General features: G+C 47.5%; 1 protein-coding gene and 1 long non-coding RNA gene across 2 annotated transcripts in view; one reads left to right on the forward strand and one right to left on the reverse strand.

Annotated features, from left to right (window-relative positions):
• ASPA (aspartoacylase) overlaps positions 1–21,074 on the reverse strand; it is an 83,687-nt gene that overhangs the window by 33,035 nt on the left and 29,578 nt on the right. The gene's annotated exons all lie outside the window — the stretch shown is intronic.
• LOC115096569 lies at positions 910–20,471 on the forward strand. The gene is made up of 3 exons (XR_003858105.1): positions 910–1,206; positions 14,683–14,824; positions 20,339–20,471. It is a non-coding gene; the product is annotated as an uncharacterized LOC115096569 (long non-coding RNA).

The raw sequence follows: 21,074 nt of genomic DNA on the forward strand, positions 1-21,074 counted from the left end.
TATGCCACATGTAATAAAACAGCCTGGCCACATGTACATGTGCACCAAATTTTAAGTGGGTGCGCAAATCCCGCTTCTACTGCATAAATTGGGGAATTTTAAAAGGGGTATGCATCTATGCCATTCCCAGTTTTACCAGTTTTCCCAGTTAAGAGAGAGGTTCTCCAAATTCCCCTAAATTATAACCTTCACTTCCCCAGTTAACCCCAACCCTTAAACCCCGGCAGATCTGCCTATTTTTCTTTATTTTTTTAGCTTACACATCATCCATAGCAGAAGTAAAGTTACGTGGCAGGGGGCCTTGTCGTGTGCCAGATCGTGTAAGTATTTATGTGCACATCTCAGATTCACAACCTGAAATGCCCATTTGCTGCTCAGACCATGCCCACGCTCACACCCTGGGTCTTTTTGAAAACTTTCTAGATGTTCACGCTGTGGGAAATACATGCTAGCTTTTAAAATTTGCTCGGCGCATGCAAGCCCGACTTATTCGCACATCCCTTAATTAATGCACACACCGGCTTGTAAAATTCACCTTTAAATTTCAAAGAAATGTGCACAATGGCATATATGTGCATATGTAATCACAAGTAGATCTACGCTAGGACCCGCGTGTATGTTATACACATGTTTTATAAAATATTCATACCATATGGGCCTGATTTTCAAAAGCATTTACAGTCTTAAAACTGGATTTTAAATGTGTAAGTACACTTTCCCTATACGTACCTGGATCAGTCCAGCCCCTGGGTTATGTCACCAATCCAGCAGAGGGAGGCAGAGAAAACATTCTAATGACTCTGACATATACCCTGGAGCACCACCTGCAGTCAATCAGTATTTTTCTGTCTCTCCGCAGAGGTGGGCGTCCCTAACCCCTGCAGTCTGTGGTAGTTTGTTATTTTTTAGTCAGGTAGTTTAGGAGTTAATTTTTTGCAGGCTTTCTTTTTCTTTTGAAGAGAGCCTGTTCTTTTCATTTAAGTTATTTAAAAAAAAAAAAGAGGTTTTATTTTTTCTTCACAGCCATTTCACCGCCTCCCGGGAGGTTGCCAAGTCCTGGGAGGACTATCCCTCCTGGTTTTTGAGGCTGCCGGAGTTAGGGAGGTTTTGTACCCAGCAACCACTCCTGGCAGGGGTGATACTGGGGGACCTGGCTCACTCACCCTACTTGAGAGCAGCTCCTGGGGGCTGCGGCGTTTCGATCAGGTAAAAAAAAAAAATAATAATAATTCTTGTCAGCTGAATTGTTGTTTACTTACCTTTTGGTGTTCAGTGGGCCCGTTCCTTTGTTTTTCGCCAGGGTTTCTTTTAGTTTTTTAGTTTATTTCATACTTTTTATTTCGCGCCGTTTTTTCTTTATAATGCCGCGAGGCGTTGCCTGCCGCACTTGTGGAGATGCGCATGTGCGTCTCTCCAGGAAGAGTCTCTGTTCATCCTGTCTCCCCGGGGGAGAAGGCTCATCAAGTTTGCCGATAAAAAAAGGGACTTGGCCACTTCGCGCGGCACCAAAATCTCGGCCTAGCTGCTCTCCTGCCCCGGACTCTTATAGCTTATAGCTGCGGGAACTGAGGCGCTCCTGTCTACTCTGAGGGTGGCAACACAACAAGCTATTCAGGGTGCTTCTGACCCGCCTCCGCTGTCACCGCAGCCGGCGGTCCCTGGGGGGGCAAGCCGCGCGAAACAGGGCCATATTTATCGGCTGAAAGCCTGGAGGAGATTTCAGATTCTTCTTCCTCTTCTTCTACCTTTTCAGGGGATTTTCTTCGTTTTCTTCGCAAAGCTTACAAATCTAAGAAATTTCATAAGAGACATAAGAGTCTCTCATCTGAACAGAGGTTAAAGCCACGTTCCTCAAAAAGGGCTAGTCCCAAGGTTTTGGGAGTGGGGTCAGTTCCGAAGCGTCCCCTTCGTCAGGGTCCGGATCAGACAATTTTTTCTTTTTCAGATGATTCTGAGCATGGCTCTTTACCTATCCCGGACAAATCCTTGCCGGAGAGGGATTTAAATGAAGACCCTGCTTTGAGTATTAGTTCAGACCCTCATGTTGCAGATGGGGATGACCCCAAAGTAGTCCGCCTGTTTAGAAGAGAGGAACTTAGTCCCTTAATTCCAGCTATTTTACTGGAATTGGGTCTTGAGGTTCCAGTAAAGGATTCTCGGATGGGTGACGTTGACCCAGTGTTGCTTGGCCTTAGAGGTCCCACGACATCATTTCCTTTTCATCTTTCTCTCACTGACCTTATGTACCGGGAGTGGGATACTCCTGAGTTGGGGCTTAAGGTAGCACGAGCCATGGAAAAATTGTATCAATTACCTGAGGAAGCTTTGGAAATTTTAAAATTTCCTAAGGTGGATGCCGCTGTTTCAGCCGTCACTAAGAAAACAACTATTCCAGTAACTGGGGCTACGGCTCTTAAAGATCTCCAAGATCGTAAGCTGGAGGTTCAGCTTAAGCGAATTTTTGAGGTTTCTGCTCTTGGTGTGCGGGTGGCCATGTGTAGTAGCTTGGCTTTGCAAGCTGGACTAAGATGGGTCCAGGCTTTACAAAACAATTCTTCCCTCTCTGAAGAAGAAGTTGCTCAGGCTGGTAGACTGGAAGCTACAGTTGTTTATAGTACAGATGCTTTATATGATCTCATTAGGACTTCGGCTTGCTCTATCGTTGCTTCTGTATCGGCTCACAGACTTCTCTGGTTGAGGAATTGGTCTGCAGACGCATCCTCCAAAGCTCAATTAGGGGCTTTACCCTTTAAGGGAAAATTATTATTTGGTAAGGAATTGGAAGATTTAATTTTGTCCCTAGGGGAAAATAAGATTCACAAATTGCCAGAGGACCGTCCTAGGCCTAGAAGCTCTTTTTCATCTCGCTCTCGTTTTCGGTCTAACAGAAGATTTCGTTCTTCTCGTCCGTTGGCTTCTCCAGCTAAACAGTCTTCAGGTAGACAACAGAATTGGTCTCAGTCCTTTCGTGGCCGCCGCTTTGGTAGACCTGGAACTTCCCAAGTCTCAAGAGGCACAAAGTCTGTCCAATGAGATATGGCTGGTCCTTTCTTGGTTCCCGTCATAGGGGGCAGGCTGTCTCTGTTTTACGGAGAATGGGCCAGATGAACGTCGGATCAATGGGTTCTATCAGTGATAAATCAAGGTTACACTTTAGATTTTGTTCGGCGACTTCACCACCTGTTCCTAATTTCACCGTGTTCTTCCCTACAAAAGCGTCTCATAATCCAAGACTCGCTACAGCGTTTAAGCGACCTAGGAGCTATAGTTCCAGTTCCAACATCAGAACATCGGAAAGGTCGTTATTCAATTTTCTTCATCGTTCCCAAAAAGGAAGGAACCTTTCGTCCCATTCTCGATCTCAAGAGGGTCAACCGTTGTCTAAGGATTCCAAAGTTCTGGATGGAGACTCTTCGGTCTGTCATAGCTTCGGTTCACAGAGGAGAATTTCTAGCGTCTCTCGACCTCACCGAAGCTTATCTTCATATCGGCATTCGATCCGATCATCAGAAGTTTCTCAGGTTTTGCATTCTAGGGCAACATTATCAATTCAGGGCTCTCCCGTTCAGACTAGCCACAGCTCCCAGAACATTTACCAAAATAATGGTTGTGGTGGCCGCTCAACTCAGGAAGGAGGGCCTGTTGGTACATCCGTACCTGGACGACTGATTGATTCGAGCGAAGTCGGAATCTCTTTGTTATTATACAATCAACAGGGTAATCAGCCTTTTGCAGTCTCTAGGCTGGGTGATCAACGAAGGCAAGAGTCACCTATTACCTTCCCAATCTCTGGAGTTTTTGGGTGCACGGTTTGACACTCGTCAAGGGATAGTGTTCCTTCCGGAGCATCGCCTTCTCAAGATTCAATCACAAATTCGAGACTTGTGTGCGGGATTATTTGATAGTTTTAGGTTCAATGACCTCTACTCTGGAGTTGGTTCCCTGGGCCTTTGCGCACATGAGACCACTTCAGTCTGCATTGCTTTCAAGCTGGAATCCGGTTTCGGAACTATACCACCTTCCCCTTCCTCTTACAGAGACGGCTCGTTTCAGCCTAGATTGGTGGTTACAGACAGCGAATCTGCAACGAGGTGTACCACTAGAGATTCCGGAATGGACTGTGGTCACTACTGACGCCAGTCTTTCAGGCTGGGGAGCGGTATGTCAGAATACATCTGTTCAGGGATCAATCTTTTAGAGACCACAGCGGTTCATTTAGCCTTAATCGCTCTTCAACCTCTCCTTTGCGGGAAGTCGGTTCGAGTTCTTTCCAACAATGCGACCACGGTAGCGTACATCAATCGTCAGGGAGGAACCCGAAGCTTCCTGGTAGCTCAGGAAGCACAATAGCTGATCGCCTGGGCAAAGCAACATCTGCTCAGCATCGCAGCCTCACACAATGCTGGGGTGGACAACATTCAAGCCGACTTTCTCAGTCGGCATCATCTCGACCCAGGCGAGTGGGAACTGTGCGAGGAAGCCTATCAAATGATATGCAACAGATGGTCCACTCCGGCAATGGATCTCATGGCCACATTTCAGAATGCCAAAGCCCCTCGGTTCTTCAGCCACAGGAGGGAAAGAGGAGCGGAAGGAGTAGATGCTCTGGTACTTCCTTGGCCAAGGGATGTTCTTCTCTACGTATTCCCTCCCTGGCCTCTAATCGGCAAGGTTCTGCGTCGGATAGAAGTTCAACAAGTCGACGTTGTCTTAGTGGCTCCAGAGTGACCATGCCGTCCGTGGTTCGCGGACCTGGTCAGACTAGCACTGGACGGTCCCCTTCGATTTCGAGATCTTCCCTGCCTTCTGTCTCAGGGTCCGGTTTGTTTGGAAGAGGTCGAATGCTTCTCTCTAGCGGCATGGCTTTTGAGAGACGTCGGTTAAAGAATAAAGGTTATTCAGATGCTGTAGTGACTACTTTATTGCGTTCTAGAAAACCTGCTACATCTTTGGCTTATGCAAGGGTGTGGAAGGTTTTTGAATCTTGGTGTAATGAGCATCAAGTAGATCCAGTTCACTCTTCAGTATCCGATATTTTATCTTTTTCACAAGACGGTTTAGCAAAGGGTTTGTCCTGTAGTTCCTTACGGGTACAAGTAGCAGCACTTGGATGTTTTCGTGGAAAGGTTCAGGGATTATCCTTGGCTGCGCATCCAGATGTAGCACGTTTTCTCAAAGATGCGCATTATCTACATCCTCCATTTCGGAATCCTTGTCCTGCTTGGAGTTTGAATTTGGTTCTTAGGGCTCTGTGTTCGGTTCCCTTTGAACCCCTCAATCATGCGACTTTGAAGGATGTCACATTGAAGGTGGTGTTTCTTGTGGCCATTTCTTCAGCTCGTAGAATTTCAGAGTTGCAGGCCTTGTCTTGCAGAGAGCCTTTTCTTAGAATTTCTGATACAGGAATTACATTACGGACTGTACCATCTTTTCTACCTAATGTAGTATCTTCTTTCCGTTTAAATCAGTCCATAGAGCTTCCGGCTTTTCCGTCTTTAGATCGTTTGGATCCTTCCTCTAGGGATCTTAAAAAATTGGATGTACAACGAGCTCTGTTGCGTTATCTTGAAGTTACAAACAATTTTCGATAGTCTGATCGTTTGTTTGTTTTGTGGAGTGGCCCTCGCAAAAGTCATAAGGTTTCGAAGGCTACGATTGCTCGTTGGTTAAAAGAGACAATTTGTTCAGCTTATCTTCTAGCTTGTCGTGACCTTCCTGAAAGGTTGAGAGCTCATTCTACTAGGTCACAGGCTATCTCTTGGGCAGAATGTCAGTTAGTTTCTCCTCAGGAGATTTGTAAAGCAGCGACTTGGAAGTCGTTGCATACTTTTGTTCGTCATTACCGCTTGGATGTTCACGCTCCAAGTTTGGCAGCCTTCAGAGAGAGTGTTCTCCGAGCCGGACTCTCTGGGTCCCACCCTAATTGAATCAGCTCTGGTACATCCCAGGGTCTGGACTGATCCAAGTACGTACAGGGAAAGGAAAATTGGTTCTTACCTGCTAATTTTCATTCCTGTAGTACCATGGATCAGTCCAGACGCCCACCCTTTATGTCTGTGTATTATATTTGTCTTTTCGGAGAGTCTGCTCGTTCACTTTTTGGGCGATTAAACCGCCTTTCATGCTGTCTATTTTTCTTAATATTTTCTTGTTTATTCCCAAGATTTTTTTGGGGGGATTCTGCTTCCATTTAGGATTTGTGAGTTGGAAATTCGTTCTCCTATTTAGATAGCTAGTTAATATGTTAGTAGTTAAATTTCTGCTTTGATACTGGTCAATACTGATTGATTGTAGGTGGTGCTCCATGGTATATGTCAGAGTCATTAGAATGCTTTCTCTGCCTCCCTCTGCTGGTTTGGTGACATAACCCAGGGTCTGGACTGATCCATGGTACTACAAGAACGAAAATTAGCAGGTAAGAACCAATGTTCCTTTCCCAGTGTAAGAGGGCTTTTGAAAATTGCTACAATACATGCCATTGAACTGTCAATAGGTTTTTACTTGTTTTAAGTGCACTCAATGGGCCAGATTTTAAAACTTAGGCGCGGGCATAGATTTGTGCACGCAACCCGGCGCAACCCAGCTGTGCGCATGTTATAAAATCCAGGGTCGGCGCACGCAAGGGGGTGCACACTTGTGCACCCTGCGTGCGCAGAGTCCTAGGGGAGCCCCGATGGCTTTCCCTGTTCCCTCCGAGGCCGCTCCGAAATCAGAGCGGCCTCGGAGGGAACTTTCTTTCTGCTACCCCCCACCTTCCCCTTCCTTCTCCTATGTAACCCGCCCCCCTCCCGGCCCTATCTAAACCACCCCTTACCTTTGTTCATGAAGTTGAGCCTGCCTCCGGTCAGGCGTAGCTTGCGCGCGCTGGCGTCGGCCAGCCCGCGATCCCGGGCATAGCGGCAAATGGCCGCTGTGCCTGGAGGCTCCGTCCCCAACCCCGGACCGCCCCACCCACGCCCAGCCTCCTTTTTCAAGCCCCAGGACTTACGCGCGTCCTGGGGCTTGCGTGCGTGCCGAGCCTATGCAAAATAGGCTCGGCGAGCGGAAGCTTTAAAAAGGGTTATGCGCGTATATTACGCATGTAACCCTTTTAAAATCTGCCCCAATGCGTTTAAATGGCTTTTGAAAATTGCTGTGGTCATCTGTTACATTTATATACATAACTCCTTTGAAAAATCACCTGTATGCATGTATGTAGGCTTATATGTGAATACATGCAATACATGCACATACTGTATATCAATGCACTGAGCATGCATACTTTTTCTACCTATTTTAAAAATATAAAACATAATTTTAAAACGAGGATGCGTGTGCCCATACATATGCATATTGGTGCACCAAAGGAAAATTAGTTCTTACCTGTAATTTTCGTTCCTGTAGTACCAAGGATCAGTCCAGACTGCTGGGTTATGCCTCCCTTCCAGCAGATGGAGTCAGAGAGAAACTGAAAAGCACCTCCCACATAACCCAAGGTGCCACCTGCGATCCCTCAGTATCATTGATATCAAAGCAGAATGAATGGCCATTGCTACAATTTCCATGTATTGAACTATGCGCAAAAACACGCTCTATCAAACAATGACTAGACCAAGTTAAAACTGAACCTTTTAACCAGGTAGAACATGTATGAACGTGTAAGAGGAACAATTGTACTTAAGAAAGTTCTGCAAAAAGACACTGACTGGCATCAGAACCTGCCAAGAGAATATAAAAACAGTTGACTGGACTCTCCTGTGTACAGGTGGGCATCTGGACTGATCCTTGGTACTACAGGAACGAAAATTAACAGGTAAGAACTAATTTTCCTTTCCCTGTACATACCAGATCAGTCCAGACTGCTGGGATGTACCCAAGCTGCCCTAAATGGGGTGGTACCTGGAGAGTCCCGCGCGAAGCACACTACTGCCAAAGGAATCCACCTTTGGATTCCGTACGTCCAACCGGTAGTGTTTAGCAAATGTGTGCAAGGATTTCCACGTGGCCGCCCGACAAATCTCTTGTGGTGAGACACACTGGCTTTCCGCCCATGAAGCCGCCTGAGATCTAAGAGAATGCGCCTTAAGGCCGCCCCGGCACTGGGCGACCGTGACAAATGTATGCGGAAGCAATAGCGTCTTTTAACCATCGGGCGATAGTAGTTTTAGAAGCCTTAGCCCCTTTCTTAGGACCGCTCCATAAAACGAAGAGGTGGTCAGACAAACGAAATGGATTAGTAACCTCCAAGTATCGCAAGAGGACCCTATGGACATCCAATCTCTTCAGATCCTTATCCTCAGCCGAAAAGGCCGGTAACTCGACTGACTGGTTGATATGAAAAGCCGAGACTACCTTGGGCAGAAAGGAGGGTACTGTGCGAAGAGAAATACCCGAATCAGAAATACGCAAAAAATGCTCTCGACATGACAAGGCTTGTAGCTCCGAAACCTGTCTGGCTGAACAGATAGCTATGAGACAAACAGCCTTGAGCGTCAAGTCCTTAATTGTCGCTCACTTCAAGGGCTCAAAAGGAGACCTGTAAAGGCAATGAAGCACTAAATTCAAACTCCAGGACGTACAGACCGCACGTACCGGCGGTTTTAAGTGCTTGGCCCCATCGGACCACATCCGGGTGCGCCGCAATGGAAATACCATCAACTTTACCACGAAAGCTGCCCAAGGCCATAACCTGAACCCTGAGCGAACTGTAAGACAGGCTCTTCCGTAGACCGTCCTGTAAAAATGACAGTATGTGAACAATAGTAGTCCTGCGCGATGACAAGTTTACTCCGCGACATCAAGAATCAAAGGCTTTCCATACCCGAACGTAGGTAATAGAAGAAGATGTCTTTCGGGCACGCAGAAGGGTAGAAATAACTGCCTCCGATTACCCCTTCTTTCTTAACCGCCTCCTTTCATAAGCCAGGCCGCTAGACAGAATCGACCGGCCTGCTCTAAAAATACTGGACCCTGCCGGAGAAGGTTGTGCAGGTGACTGAAGCGTAACAGACCGTCCACTGCTAGGTTGACCAGATCGGCGAACCACGGTCTTCGAGGCCACTCGGGAGCCACTAGAATCCAACGGTCCTGGATGAGACTCTATGCGTCGTAGTATCTTTCCGACAAGTGGCCATGGAGGAAACACATAAAAAAGAATGTGCGGCGGCCAAGGTAGAACCAGAGCATCCACCCCTTCGGATCCGTGGTCTCGCCGGTGACTGAAGAAATGAGCTGCCTTTGCGTTCAGATGAGTCGCTATCAGGTCCAGGTGATGGACTCCCCAACGTCTCGAGATCATTCGCATCGCTTCCTCCAACAGCTCCCATTCCCCGGGATCCAATTGCTGCCGACTGAGGAAGTCCGCTTGAACGTTATCGACCCCCACTATGTGAGACGCTGCAATCCTGTCCAGGTGGCATTCCGCCCAGTTCATCAGCTTGTCGGCCTCGTCGGACACGAGATGACTTCTGGTGCCTCCTTGTCTATGTAGGCCACCGTGGTCGCATTGTTGGACAGAATCCACACCGCTTTGCCGCGTAACATTGATAAGAAGCGCTGCAGAGCCAGGCAGACTGCCCTGGTCTCCAACCTGTTGATAGACCACCTGGCTTGAAACAGCATCCAAAGACCTTGAGCCGACCTTGACCAGCACACCGGCCCCCAGCCAGAGAGACTGGCATCGGTCGTGACAACTACCCACTGGGGACTCTCGAGATTCACCCCCTGTAGCAAGTGAACCGGATTGAGCCACCAGTCCAAACTGGATCTGGCAGGCTCGAGCAGTGGCAAGGGAATCTGGTTCTCCTCTGATTTGGGATCCCAACTGGACAGCAAAGCTCTCTGTAAAGGTCTCAGATGTGCGAAGGCCCAAGGTACTAGTTCCAGGGTGGATGCCATAAATCCAAGAACCTGCAAATAATCCCACACCACAGGGGAGGGAAGTGACAGCAGCCGCCGCACTTGAGACATCAACCAGTCCATGCGGGAGATTGGTAGCAATACCTTGCCTAACAAGGTATCGAACCGAGCCCCCAAAAACTAAAAAAATTAAGAGAGAATTTGAAATAAGAGAGAATTTGAAAAGAAGTTGGCTGTAGAGGCAAAAACTCACAGTAAAAACTTTTTTAAATATATCCGAAGCAGAAAGCCTGTGAGGGAGTCAGTTGGACCGTTAGATGATCGAGGGGTTAAAGGGGCACTTAGAGAAGATAAGGCCATCGCGGAAAGATTAAATGATTTCTTTGCTTCGGTGTTTACTGAAGAGGATGTTGGGGAGGTACCCGTAATGGAGAAGGTTTTCATGGGTAATGATTCAGATGGACTGAATCAAATCACGGTGAACCTAGAAGATGTGGTACACCTGATTGACAAACTGAAGAGTAGTAAATCACCTGGACCGGATGGTATACACCCCAGAGTTCTGAAGGAACTAAAAAATGAAATTTCAGACCTATTAGTAAAAATTTGTAACTTATCATTAAAATCATCCATTGTACCTGAAGACTGGAGGATAGCAAATGTAACCCCAATATTTAAAAAGGGCTCCAGGGGCGATCCGGGAAACTACAGACCGGTTAGCCTGACTTCAGTGCCAGGAAAAATAATGGAAAGTGTTCTAAACATCAAAATCACAGAACATATAGAAAGACATGGTTTAATGGAACAAAGTCAGCATGGCTTTACCCAGGGCAAGTCTTGCCTCACAAATCTGCTTCACTTTTTTGAAGGAGTTAATAAACATGTGGATAAAGGTGAACCGGTAGATATAGTATACTTGGATTTTCAGAAGGCGTTTGACAAAGTTCCTCATGAGAGGCTTCTAGGAAAAGTAAAAAGTCATGGGATAGGTGGCGATGTCCTTTCGTGGATTGCAAACTGGCTAAAAGACAGGAAACAGAGAGTAGGATTAAATGGGCAATTTTCTCAGTGGAAGGGAGTGGACAGTGGAGTGCCTCAGGGATCTGTATTGGGACCCTTACTTTTCAATATATTTATAAATGATCTGGAAAGAAATACGAGTGAGATAATCAAATTTGCAGATGACACAAAATTGTTCAGAGTAGTTAAATCACAAGCAGATTGTGATAAATTGCAGGAAGACCTTGTGAGACTGGAAAATTGGGCATCCAAATGGCAGATGAAATTTAATGTGGATAAGTGCAAGGTGATGCATATAGGGAAAAACAACCCATGCTATAATTACACAATGTTGGGTTCCATATTAGGTGCTACAACCCAAGAAAGAGATCTAGGTGTCATAGTGGATAACACATTGAAATTGTCGGTACAGTGTGCTGCGGCAGTCAAAAAAGTAAACAGAATGTTGGGAATTATTAGAAAGGGAATGGTGAATAAAACGGAAAATGTCATAATGCCTCTGTATCGCTCCATGGTGAGACCGCACCTTGAATACTGTGTACAATTCTGGTCGCCGCATCTCAAAAAAGATATAATTGCGATGGAGAAGGTACAGAGAAAGGCTACCAAAATGATAAGGAGAATGGAACAAATTCCCTATGAGGAAAGACTAAAGAGGTTAGGACTTTTCAGCTTGGAGAAAAGACGACTGAGGGGGGATATGATAGAGGTGTTTAAAATCATGAGAGGTCTAGAATGGGTAGATGTGAATCGGTTATTTACTCTTTCGGATAGTAGAAAGACTAGGGGGCACTCCATGAAGTTAGCATGGGGCACATTTAAAACTAATCGGAGAAAGTTCTTTTTTACTCAACGCACAATTAAACTCTGGAATTTGTTGCCAGAGGATGTGGTTAGTGCAGTTAGTATAGCTATGTTTAAAAAAGGATTGGAAAAGTTCTTGGAGGAGAAGTCCATTACCTGCTATTAAGTTCACTTAGAGAATAGCCACTGCCATTAGCAATGGTTACATGGAATAGACTTAGTTTTTGGGTACTTGCCAGGTTCTTATGGCCTGGATTGGCCACTGTTGGAAACAGGATGCTGGGCTTGATGGACCCTTGGTCTGACCCAGTATGGCATTTTCTTATGTTCTTATGTTCTTAACTCTGTCACCTGACTCTTTGAATAATTGACCATCCAGCCCAAGGAATGAAGACAAGACACAACCGTACGAACCACCGCCTTGCAGAGTTCCTCCGACTTCGCCCGGATGAGCCAGTCGTCCAAGTAGGGATGAACTAGTATCCCTTCTCGTCTCAAGCTCGCAGCGACCACCACCAGCACCTTGGTGAACACGCGGGGAGCAGTCGCCATTACAACATTACAAAACTGGTAATGTTGGCCCATAATCATGAACCTCAGAAACTGCTGGTGGTGCTTTTGGATTCTGATGTGGAGATAAGCTTCCGTCAGATCCAAAGAAGCCAAAAACTCTCCTTTGTGGACCGCCGCAATAACCGATCTTAACGTTTCCATACAAAAACAAGGTACCCGTAAGGCCTTGTTGACTTGCTTGAGATCCAAAATTGGCTGGAAGGTTCTGTCCTTCTTGGGCACCTCGAAATATATAGAGTAACGACCGGTCCGACGTTCTGATGGAGGAACTGGCACAACTGCTCCCAGCGCCTTCAAACGTGCTAGAGTCTGCAGAACCACCTGCTGTTTCTGCGGTGGCCCGCAAGGGGACACCAGAACATAAGAACATAAGAAAATGGCATACTGGGTCAGATCAAGGGTCCATCTAGCCCAGCATCCTGTTTCCAATAGTGGCCAATCCAGGCCATAAGAACCTGGCAAGTACCCAAAAACTAAGTCTATTCCATGTTACCGTTGCTAATGGCAGTGGCTATTCTCTAAGTGAACTTAATAGCAGGTAATAGACTTCTCCTCCAAGAACTTATCCAATCCTTTTTTAAACACAGCTATACTAACTGCACTAACCACATCCTCTGGCAACAAATTCCAGAGTTTAATTGTGCATTGAGTAAAAAAGAACTTTCTCCGATTAGTTTTAAATGTGCCCCATGCTAACTTCATGGAGTGGCTCTATGATCTGGGTGGCCAGATAAATGCCTAATTGGAATGTATAAGGGCACTCGAGCAAGCAAGGTCATGTGGTGGCCACACCTTTGACCTACTCAACCCTTAAGAGAAAAACCACACAATAAAAAGACACAACCAAAAAGTGCTTTTTCTTAACCTGTGACCACTTTATTACACAACAATTGTCATCAACAGATTCAAAGTAAGTCAAAGTCTTTGGTAATCACAATCAGCAAGGAAAAGATTTCATATAGCACATGACATTGTAATTGAAATTAATAGCACAATGAGTGTAGACCAGTACATACATTTATAGAAATGGCAACATTACATAACCAGGCTTAGCATCTTATCCTTTTGGCACAATCATGATTGCAGCAAAGACCATAGAAAGCGTAAGTGGCACCCCAATAGCTACAGTACAGCTGTAATGTGTTGTGTGTCCTGTCCGCGGCAGGCCCGCAACCGGGCCTACTCACCTCCGGTGCTCAGCTTCCAGTCCTGGCCCATCCTCTCTCGCGGCTGTGGGCAGCCGCCTACGATCCCGAGCCTCCATTGCCTCCTCGGCTGTTCCTGGCTCCACCGCAGACCTCCCCAGCTCCCGGTGGGTCTCCCCACGTCTCCCGCAGGGAGATCCGCCATCAAGCGTCCTGCTGCCCTCTAGGCACACACTCTGTTGCCGTCTTTTAAAGAGGCCGTGGCGAGAAACTAACCCGTGGCCCCGGATGATGATGTCACTGGGTCCTGCTACTTAAGGCAAGATCCACCACTAGTTCCTCGCCTTGGCAACAGGTCTCCATGCTTGTCGTGTGCTCGTTGCTTGATCCTGACTTTGTTCCTGGTTCCTGTTCCTGACTTGTTCCTGGTCCCTTCCTAGCCTTGCTTGGATTGATCACTGGCTTGACCCTTGCTACGTGTTGGACCATGCTCAGGACTGACCTCCGGCTTTGACCCTTGCTACATCTGGACCACTCTCAGGACTGATCTCTGGTTTTGATCTTTGCTACATTTTGGACTATGCTTTGGACTAAACCCTGGCTTTTGACCCTCGCTCTGCTGAACTCCGTACCTCACCTTCACTTTGCTGAACTCCGTACCTCGCCTATTCAGCTGCCTGCCCTGACACCAGCCTGTTCTTCACTATGCCTTTCAGTATCTTCCTGGACTTGGCCTCTCAGGCTCCAGCCTACTTTTACCCGGGCGTCACTCATCTTTGTTCCTGGCCCTCCTTGGCGCTCGTGTCTCTGGATCCCTGCCTCGTCTGAACCTGCTTCGGTCCACCTGATTCCTCTGCTGGTCCCTGGTAACCAACCACTTCTTCAACTGGGAGTCGTCTGATGGAGGCCCGCCTAAGACCAGCCGGCCCCGGCACCCAAGGGCTCAACCTGCGGGGAACGTGGACTGGTATTGGCGAAGCTCCAGTCGGCCTCCATCTTCCAGCCAGCTCCGCCTCCCGACAGTGGGGACCCATAGGGCTTGCCCTGTAGGTAGCGTCAACCCCACCTCGAGCTAAGGGTCCACCTCCAACGCAACATAATGTTTGAGCTGGTTCCTGGGCCTTGATGGCCGGGACTGGCAGCTTCGTGGGTTAGAGCTGTGGAAACAAAGAAGAAGACATAAGTATCAATGGGCAAAGTTGACATGTAGCATTTGGCATTAGAGGTGCACTTAGTATCTCGATCAATGTGAGCATCTTATGCCATATGATGTTACCAACTGTTGCAGCATTGCTATTTACAGGTGAGGTGAGCTTACCTGCTGCGGCTCAAGTGGTGTCCAGTTGCTCAGCCATGCCCTCGAAGACATCTGGTCCCAGACGTTCCATGAGGTGCACCTCCATCGGTGTGAGGACAACAGGACACGAGGCTTCTCCTCCGGTTTGGTAGGTATTTATTTCTGTTGCCCACCTTTATCTTGAATTGGGCTTTTATGTCCCTGTATCTGTGGGCCAGCTGCTAACCACTGTGCCTCATGCCGCTGCGCCTGGTGAGCAGGTGGTATACCAGATCTGGTTCTTGGAGACCTTTGAGGTCTTGGCCACCCAGTTGCCAAACAGCATGGCGTAATTCTCCAGGACTCCTGGACACTGAATTTCAAGGCCCTCAGACTAACACCCCCTGTTGCTTGCCTGCCTGAATGGGGTGCCACTTCCCCCTCCAGAGAGGTGTCCTCCCTTTCCTGACTCTTGCTCCCACTCCCATTTCCCCTCCCTTCCTCCCCCGCTCCTGGCCCTGACCTACTAACTCCCCTCCCCTCTGCCCTTGCTGTCTATCCCTACCCTGTTGTCTGCCTCCTACCGGACTCGCCTGCCTATCCCCTTCCCCTCCCGCCTTCTCCTATCCCTTCCCCCTTCCCTATCTCTACTCCTGTCTCTGTCCCTGTCTCTACTCCTACTCCTTCTCTTCCTTCTCCTAGCACTCTTGCCCTCGTCCTCCCTCCTCCTCTCCTCACACCTCTCCTCTTCTCTTTCCCCAGCTTCTCACACTCCATTCTCTACACAACCATCTTGCCTCCTCAGTCCTCTGCACGACCACCATCACTACTATTCCTCCGCACTCCTCACTCTTCCACCTTACCTCTTCTTACTCCAAACTCCTCCACTCTGCACACCTCCTCACTCCCCCACCACCACTCTTCCTCCCTCCTCCACACAAAAAGACAGTGACAAACTAGATAGACATACAAAAATTGTCACACACAGATAGACAAAAGAGAAAGGTAAAGGTAAACACAAGGAAAAACAGTAAAGAACAGGACAACGCATTCAGAAAGCAGAGTTGCTTACCTGCAACAGTGTTCTCCCAGGACAGCAGGATGTTAGTCCTCATAGATGGGTGACATCATCAGATGGAGCCCATCACGTAATACTTTTCTAGAAACTTTGACTGGCACACTGAACATGCCCAGGATACCACTAACCCCATAGCCACACGGGGTCCCCCTTCAGTCTCGTATCACAGCAGAAAGAACAAGCGAAAAAATAAAATAACAAAACGCAGACGAACCCAACTCTACGGGGTGGCGGGCGGGTTTCCTGAGGACTAACATCCTGCTATCCTGGGAGAACACCTGTTACAAGTAAGCAACTCTGCTTGCTCCCAGGACAAGCAGGATGGTAGTCCTCACAGATGGGTGAATACCAAGCTGCAGGCTGCCCCCGGAACACACTGAGCCAACTGGCACCCAATAACGTGCAACAGGCACAACAACAGGGGTGCTGTTGGCAACAACTGGGATGACTGAACCTAGGTAGGGAGAGTTGGGTTCTCACAATGGGAATAGGTTGCGGAGGACAGACTGGCCAAAGATGCTGTCCTGTCGACCATCCTTGCCAGACAGTAATGGGCTGCGAAGGTGTGGAGGGAACTCCATGTCGCGGCCTTACAGATTTCAGCAATAGGGACTGCCTGGAAGTGTGCTACTGACGCTGCCATGGCCCTTACTGAGTGAGCTTTCACTCGGCCTCCGAGCAGAATGCCCACTTGCTCATAATAGAAAACAATACAGACCGCCAACCAATTGGACAGGGTCTGCTTGCCCACCGCAATTCCATGTCTATTCTTGTCAAAGGAGACAAAGAGTTGGGTGGACTGCCTGTGGGCAGTCCACCCAACTCTTTGTTGGGTGGAAAGAGCAAGCTTGCAGTTCAAGGTGTGCAGAGCCCGCTCACCTGGGTGAAAGTGCAGCCTCGAGAAAAAGGTGGGCAACATGATGAACAGATTCAGGTGAAAGTTAGTCACCACCTTTGGCAGGAACTTAGGGTGAGTGTGCAATACCACCCTGTCATGGAAGAACCTCATATAACCTGGAAGGTCACTAGGGCCTGCAGTTCACTGACTCTGCGAGCAGAAGTAACTGCCACTAGGAAGATGACCTTCCAGATGAGGCTTCAACTCGCAGGAGCGCAGGGGCTCAAACGGAGGCTGCATGAGCCATGCCAGCACCATATTGAGGTCCCAGGCCAAAAAAGGAGGATGTAGTGGAGGCTTCAGTTGAAGTAAGCTTCTCATGAAACGTCCCACTAAGGGCTGCACCGAGACCGGAGTGTCACCCACTCCATAGTGGAAGGCACTGATGGCACTCAGATGTACCCAGATTGAGGTAGTCTGTAGCCCAGACTCCGAGAGACGCCAGAGGTAGTCCAAAAGCCTAAGTGTTGGGCAAGTGAAAGGGTCAAGACCCTGTTCCACACACCAGGATGAGAACCTCCTCCACTTTGCTTGGTAGGACTTCTGCGTGGAAGGCTTACGCAAAGCTACCAGGACTTGTGAGACATTGTCCGAAAGGTTGAGGGACTGCAGCACTAGCTTTTCAACATCCAGGCCATGAGGGCCATTGACTGGAGGTTCGGGTGGCATAGCCTGCCCTGATCCTGTGTGATGAGGTCGGGCAAGGTGCCCAAGTGGCCAATACGGGGCTTTGAGGATCATGGAGCCTCGGTTCTGTTGTAGCTTCACGAGTGTCTTGCCTATGAGCGGAATTGGAGGGTATACAGAAGCGGTTCACCTTGTGGTTCTGTGAGGTCGCGAAGAGATCCATGTCCGGCTGACCCCACCGGCAGAAGATCTTGTCCACCACAGTGGGGTTGAGGGACCACACATGGGGGTGGAATATCTGACTGAGGAGGTCCGCTACCACATTCTCCATCCCTGCCAGGTAGATCACATGCAGGAGCATGGAACGTGACAGGGCCCAGGCCCAAATCTGTGCTGCCTCTTGACAGAGGAGATAAGAGCCTGTGCCCCCGTTTATTCACGTGCCACATGGCCACTTGGTTGTCTATCTGGATCAAGATGACCCTGTTGGACAGGTAGTCCTGGAATGCGTAGCGTGCATACCGCATCACTTGGAGTTCCAGGACGTTTATCTGGCACCTCCCCTCAACCACACCCCTTGCATGCAGAGGCCATTGACATGGGCCCCCAAGCCTAGGATGGAGCATCCATGATAGGGATCATCTGAGCAGCCAGGGGCTGAAAAGGAAGTCCCTTGCTCAGTGTGACGGGGTCTATGTTCCAAACCCGAGAGGTCAGTTAAAAGCCCCTGAACCAAAGATCCAAGAGAAGGGGGGAAGGAAAACACAGCAACACCACGCTAAGGACATCCCCTGGTTCCTTCCCCCAGATGTTACAAAGACAGAGGAACCACAGGTGTGGGAAGTTAAGGGTGGAGCTATAGAGACCAATCCTTGGCTTCAAGGGGAGGGCCAAAGTGAGGGTGGAACTTCCTGAGCCAATCAGCTAGCAGAGGAGGAGGAGTTTACAAAGTATAAAAGAGACTCCCTAACCCAGCAGTTTTAGTCTCCTGCTGGGGACTGAAGGAGAAGGAACATGCTACTGGCTACTCTAATGGACTGGAACTTTGGTGCTTCGGCTTAGATGGAAGATGGACGGCTGGTGGGACTTCCAGGAAGGTGAGCTGGTAGATAAAGATGTTGTTAACTATCCAGATGTACCTACCTAAAAAGATATTATTTTGAGAGACTGCCAGCAGGGTGGTTGTATCTATTGGGGGTAAGCTAAATATCCCAGAGATACAGTGGGAGGTGGCAGTTAGGCCCTTGGGGTGAGACTTTTGGACTTTATAAAAACCTATGGAATCTCTGCAAGGATCTTTCTCTAAGACTGAAAAAAAAGCAGAGGCAAAGATTTAAAGGAGAACTGGCTGAGGACAGCTGTTGGCTCACCTGCTAGTTCAGTGGGGAGGGCATTGGCCTTCCAACCAGACTGGGAGAGTTCAAACCCTGCCTGGGGATTTGTAAAGGAAAGTTACATATAACTTCTAATTGAGTTTTCAAGTGGCCTGGAAAGCTCTTTCAGGGACTGGACCCTGGAAACGACGGAGTTGGGAGTTCACAGACTGGTGGAAATGTGACACTCAGGTTGGATTCCTGTGCCCATCAGTTATCTGGATCAGTGTAGAGAGTTCTTGAGAGGCTTGGTGCCACTGAGACTGCAGAGGTCACTGTGAAACCCTTAAGGCCAGGTGGGCCATTGGGGTGATGCATACCGATGACGCCTTGTGACCCAGCCACTTCAGGAGCAGGCGCCGAGCAGCAGGTCCAGCCTTTCCAGCAGAGGTGCCAATATGGAGGGTGCCAGTTCAGATTCCAGTATGGGGGCCAGTGTCTGTGGCTGCTGGAGACCCTGAAGGGCATTTAGCTCTGCCTGTTGAACCACTTAGTCCAACTCCTCTCTAAATGTGGGTGTGGACAATACTGACCTGGGAGGAGGCAGGCTGGGCATCACGGGAGCATCCATGGGAGTCTGCAGAGGCTTAGTGCCTGATACCGATATCGGTGAGGAACGCCCTGGGCTCCCGGGCTTGGAGGAGGACTTAGCCTCCTCCCCTCAGGGCCTCTTTGGAGGGGGTTCCACTGAGGCCAAAACACCTCTGGTGTCGGTGCCAGCACTGGACAGTGAAGACCGTCAGTGCTGGTGTTGGTTTCCCATGGTGCTTGGCCAGGTCCTTCTCCGACGCAGAGGAAGACGATCCGATCCAGAAGCCTTCAAATGTCCTGATGCCAGTGAGGGGTGATCTCCTGCCCCTGGATCATTGTGGTGGAGCGGCGAAGGTCCTGAGTCAGATCGATCCCCGCAACTTGACGTACCCGGTACTGGAATCGATTGCTTGGAACCAAACAAGTGCTCCATCTTGTCCAGGCGGGCGCACCGGCCTTTGGGGGTCATCTGAGCACAACTGGGACATCGTGGGAAGGCTGGAGACACAGAACACAGACTTTGTGTGGGTCTGTGATGGATATAGTCTGCGGACACTTCCTAAAACCGGTTGCCATTGAAATAAGGTGAATAAGTTATATACAAAGGGTTCTTGCATAGCGCTGACAGTGCACCCAATCTGTCACTATTTGCTTCGGGCACGGCATAAAACTGGAAATGACTATTTATATACGATTATTTAATTGTTTAATTACTAAAAGGTTAGTCAGTAATTTAATGTACACAGAGGATATTTATTGTTAAATATATTACCATTAGTGTCGTCAAACTACTTCACTTTGTTTTCCTGCACTATAGTAAAAATATCATCACGGTCAAACAATTGCCTTTGAGAGCTTCGTAATATGTATTTTGGGTTAGCGAAGATCATTTATTTATATTTTAACTTATTATCATTAATATACAAGTGGTTGTGCTGTCTCTAACTATGATATTCAGTACTCTTTTTCATGTCAGGTCAGCAATTAAAATATATTGTTTTAATAAAACATTATATACTGAGCACGTATGGCTACATTCAAATGCAGTAGCATACCACTCTTAATAACTATACCCGTGGCACATACGTTGGTTTATTATTAGTCATTTATTTTCTAATACGGTTAGAAGATTGAGAATGCTGGTCACCCACTGACAATGTTGATCACCCATTTTAGGTTTTAACATATATACACTCCCATCTGAGGTTGTTCTAACCATAATTGAGAATCTTTGGTGTTGAAAGATACAAACCATTTGTGCAGTAAATTGGACAGTATGAACAAGAGAGCCCAGTGATTGTGATTGCGGTTATGCGAGGTAATTATAATTTACAATACTGTTATCCTTTCGTTATCTTCTTTTTTAATTATTGTTAATATTATTTTTATACTAATAATACTTTTTACATTTAAGTCCATGATGATTCTCCATGGATAAAGCACACTTATGAACATGCCAGTCTAGATTCTAATAAGGTATGTTTCTTCTATGAAGTTGCTAGACGCATTTAATTGATTTGGTTTAAATGATTTGGGTTGATATCATTAAGGCCTTTTGTGATTTTATCTTGCTGTTATTTTTTGCCTTTATGTCCTCCTTTATCCTGTTCTCAGAATTGAACTGGTTTTTTATTGTTTCACTACTATTTAATTTTAATGTCTAAGTTGAGCTGTTCTTGCGTTTGTGTTTTTAATTATATTTTATTTTGATTTTTAATCTTTTTAAATTATATAATTGTTTGTATTATTTAATTACTATTTATTATTTATCATTTTTTATAGCCCCTGAAGCAGCCCCTGGATGGGCGAAACTCAGGCCTAGAGTCGGGCAATTAATAAAAGAATTTAGAAGGACTTCCGGCTATTCTTTGTTTTATTCCTCACGGCTTTTCTAGAGTCTTCCTCTTTGTTT

This window comes from Rhinatrema bivittatum, chromosome 8 (genome assembly GCF_901001135.1).
Source record: "Rhinatrema bivittatum chromosome 8, aRhiBiv1.1, whole genome shotgun sequence".
NCBI classification, from domain to species: Eukaryota; Metazoa; Chordata; class Amphibia; order Gymnophiona; family Rhinatrematidae; genus Rhinatrema; species Rhinatrema bivittatum.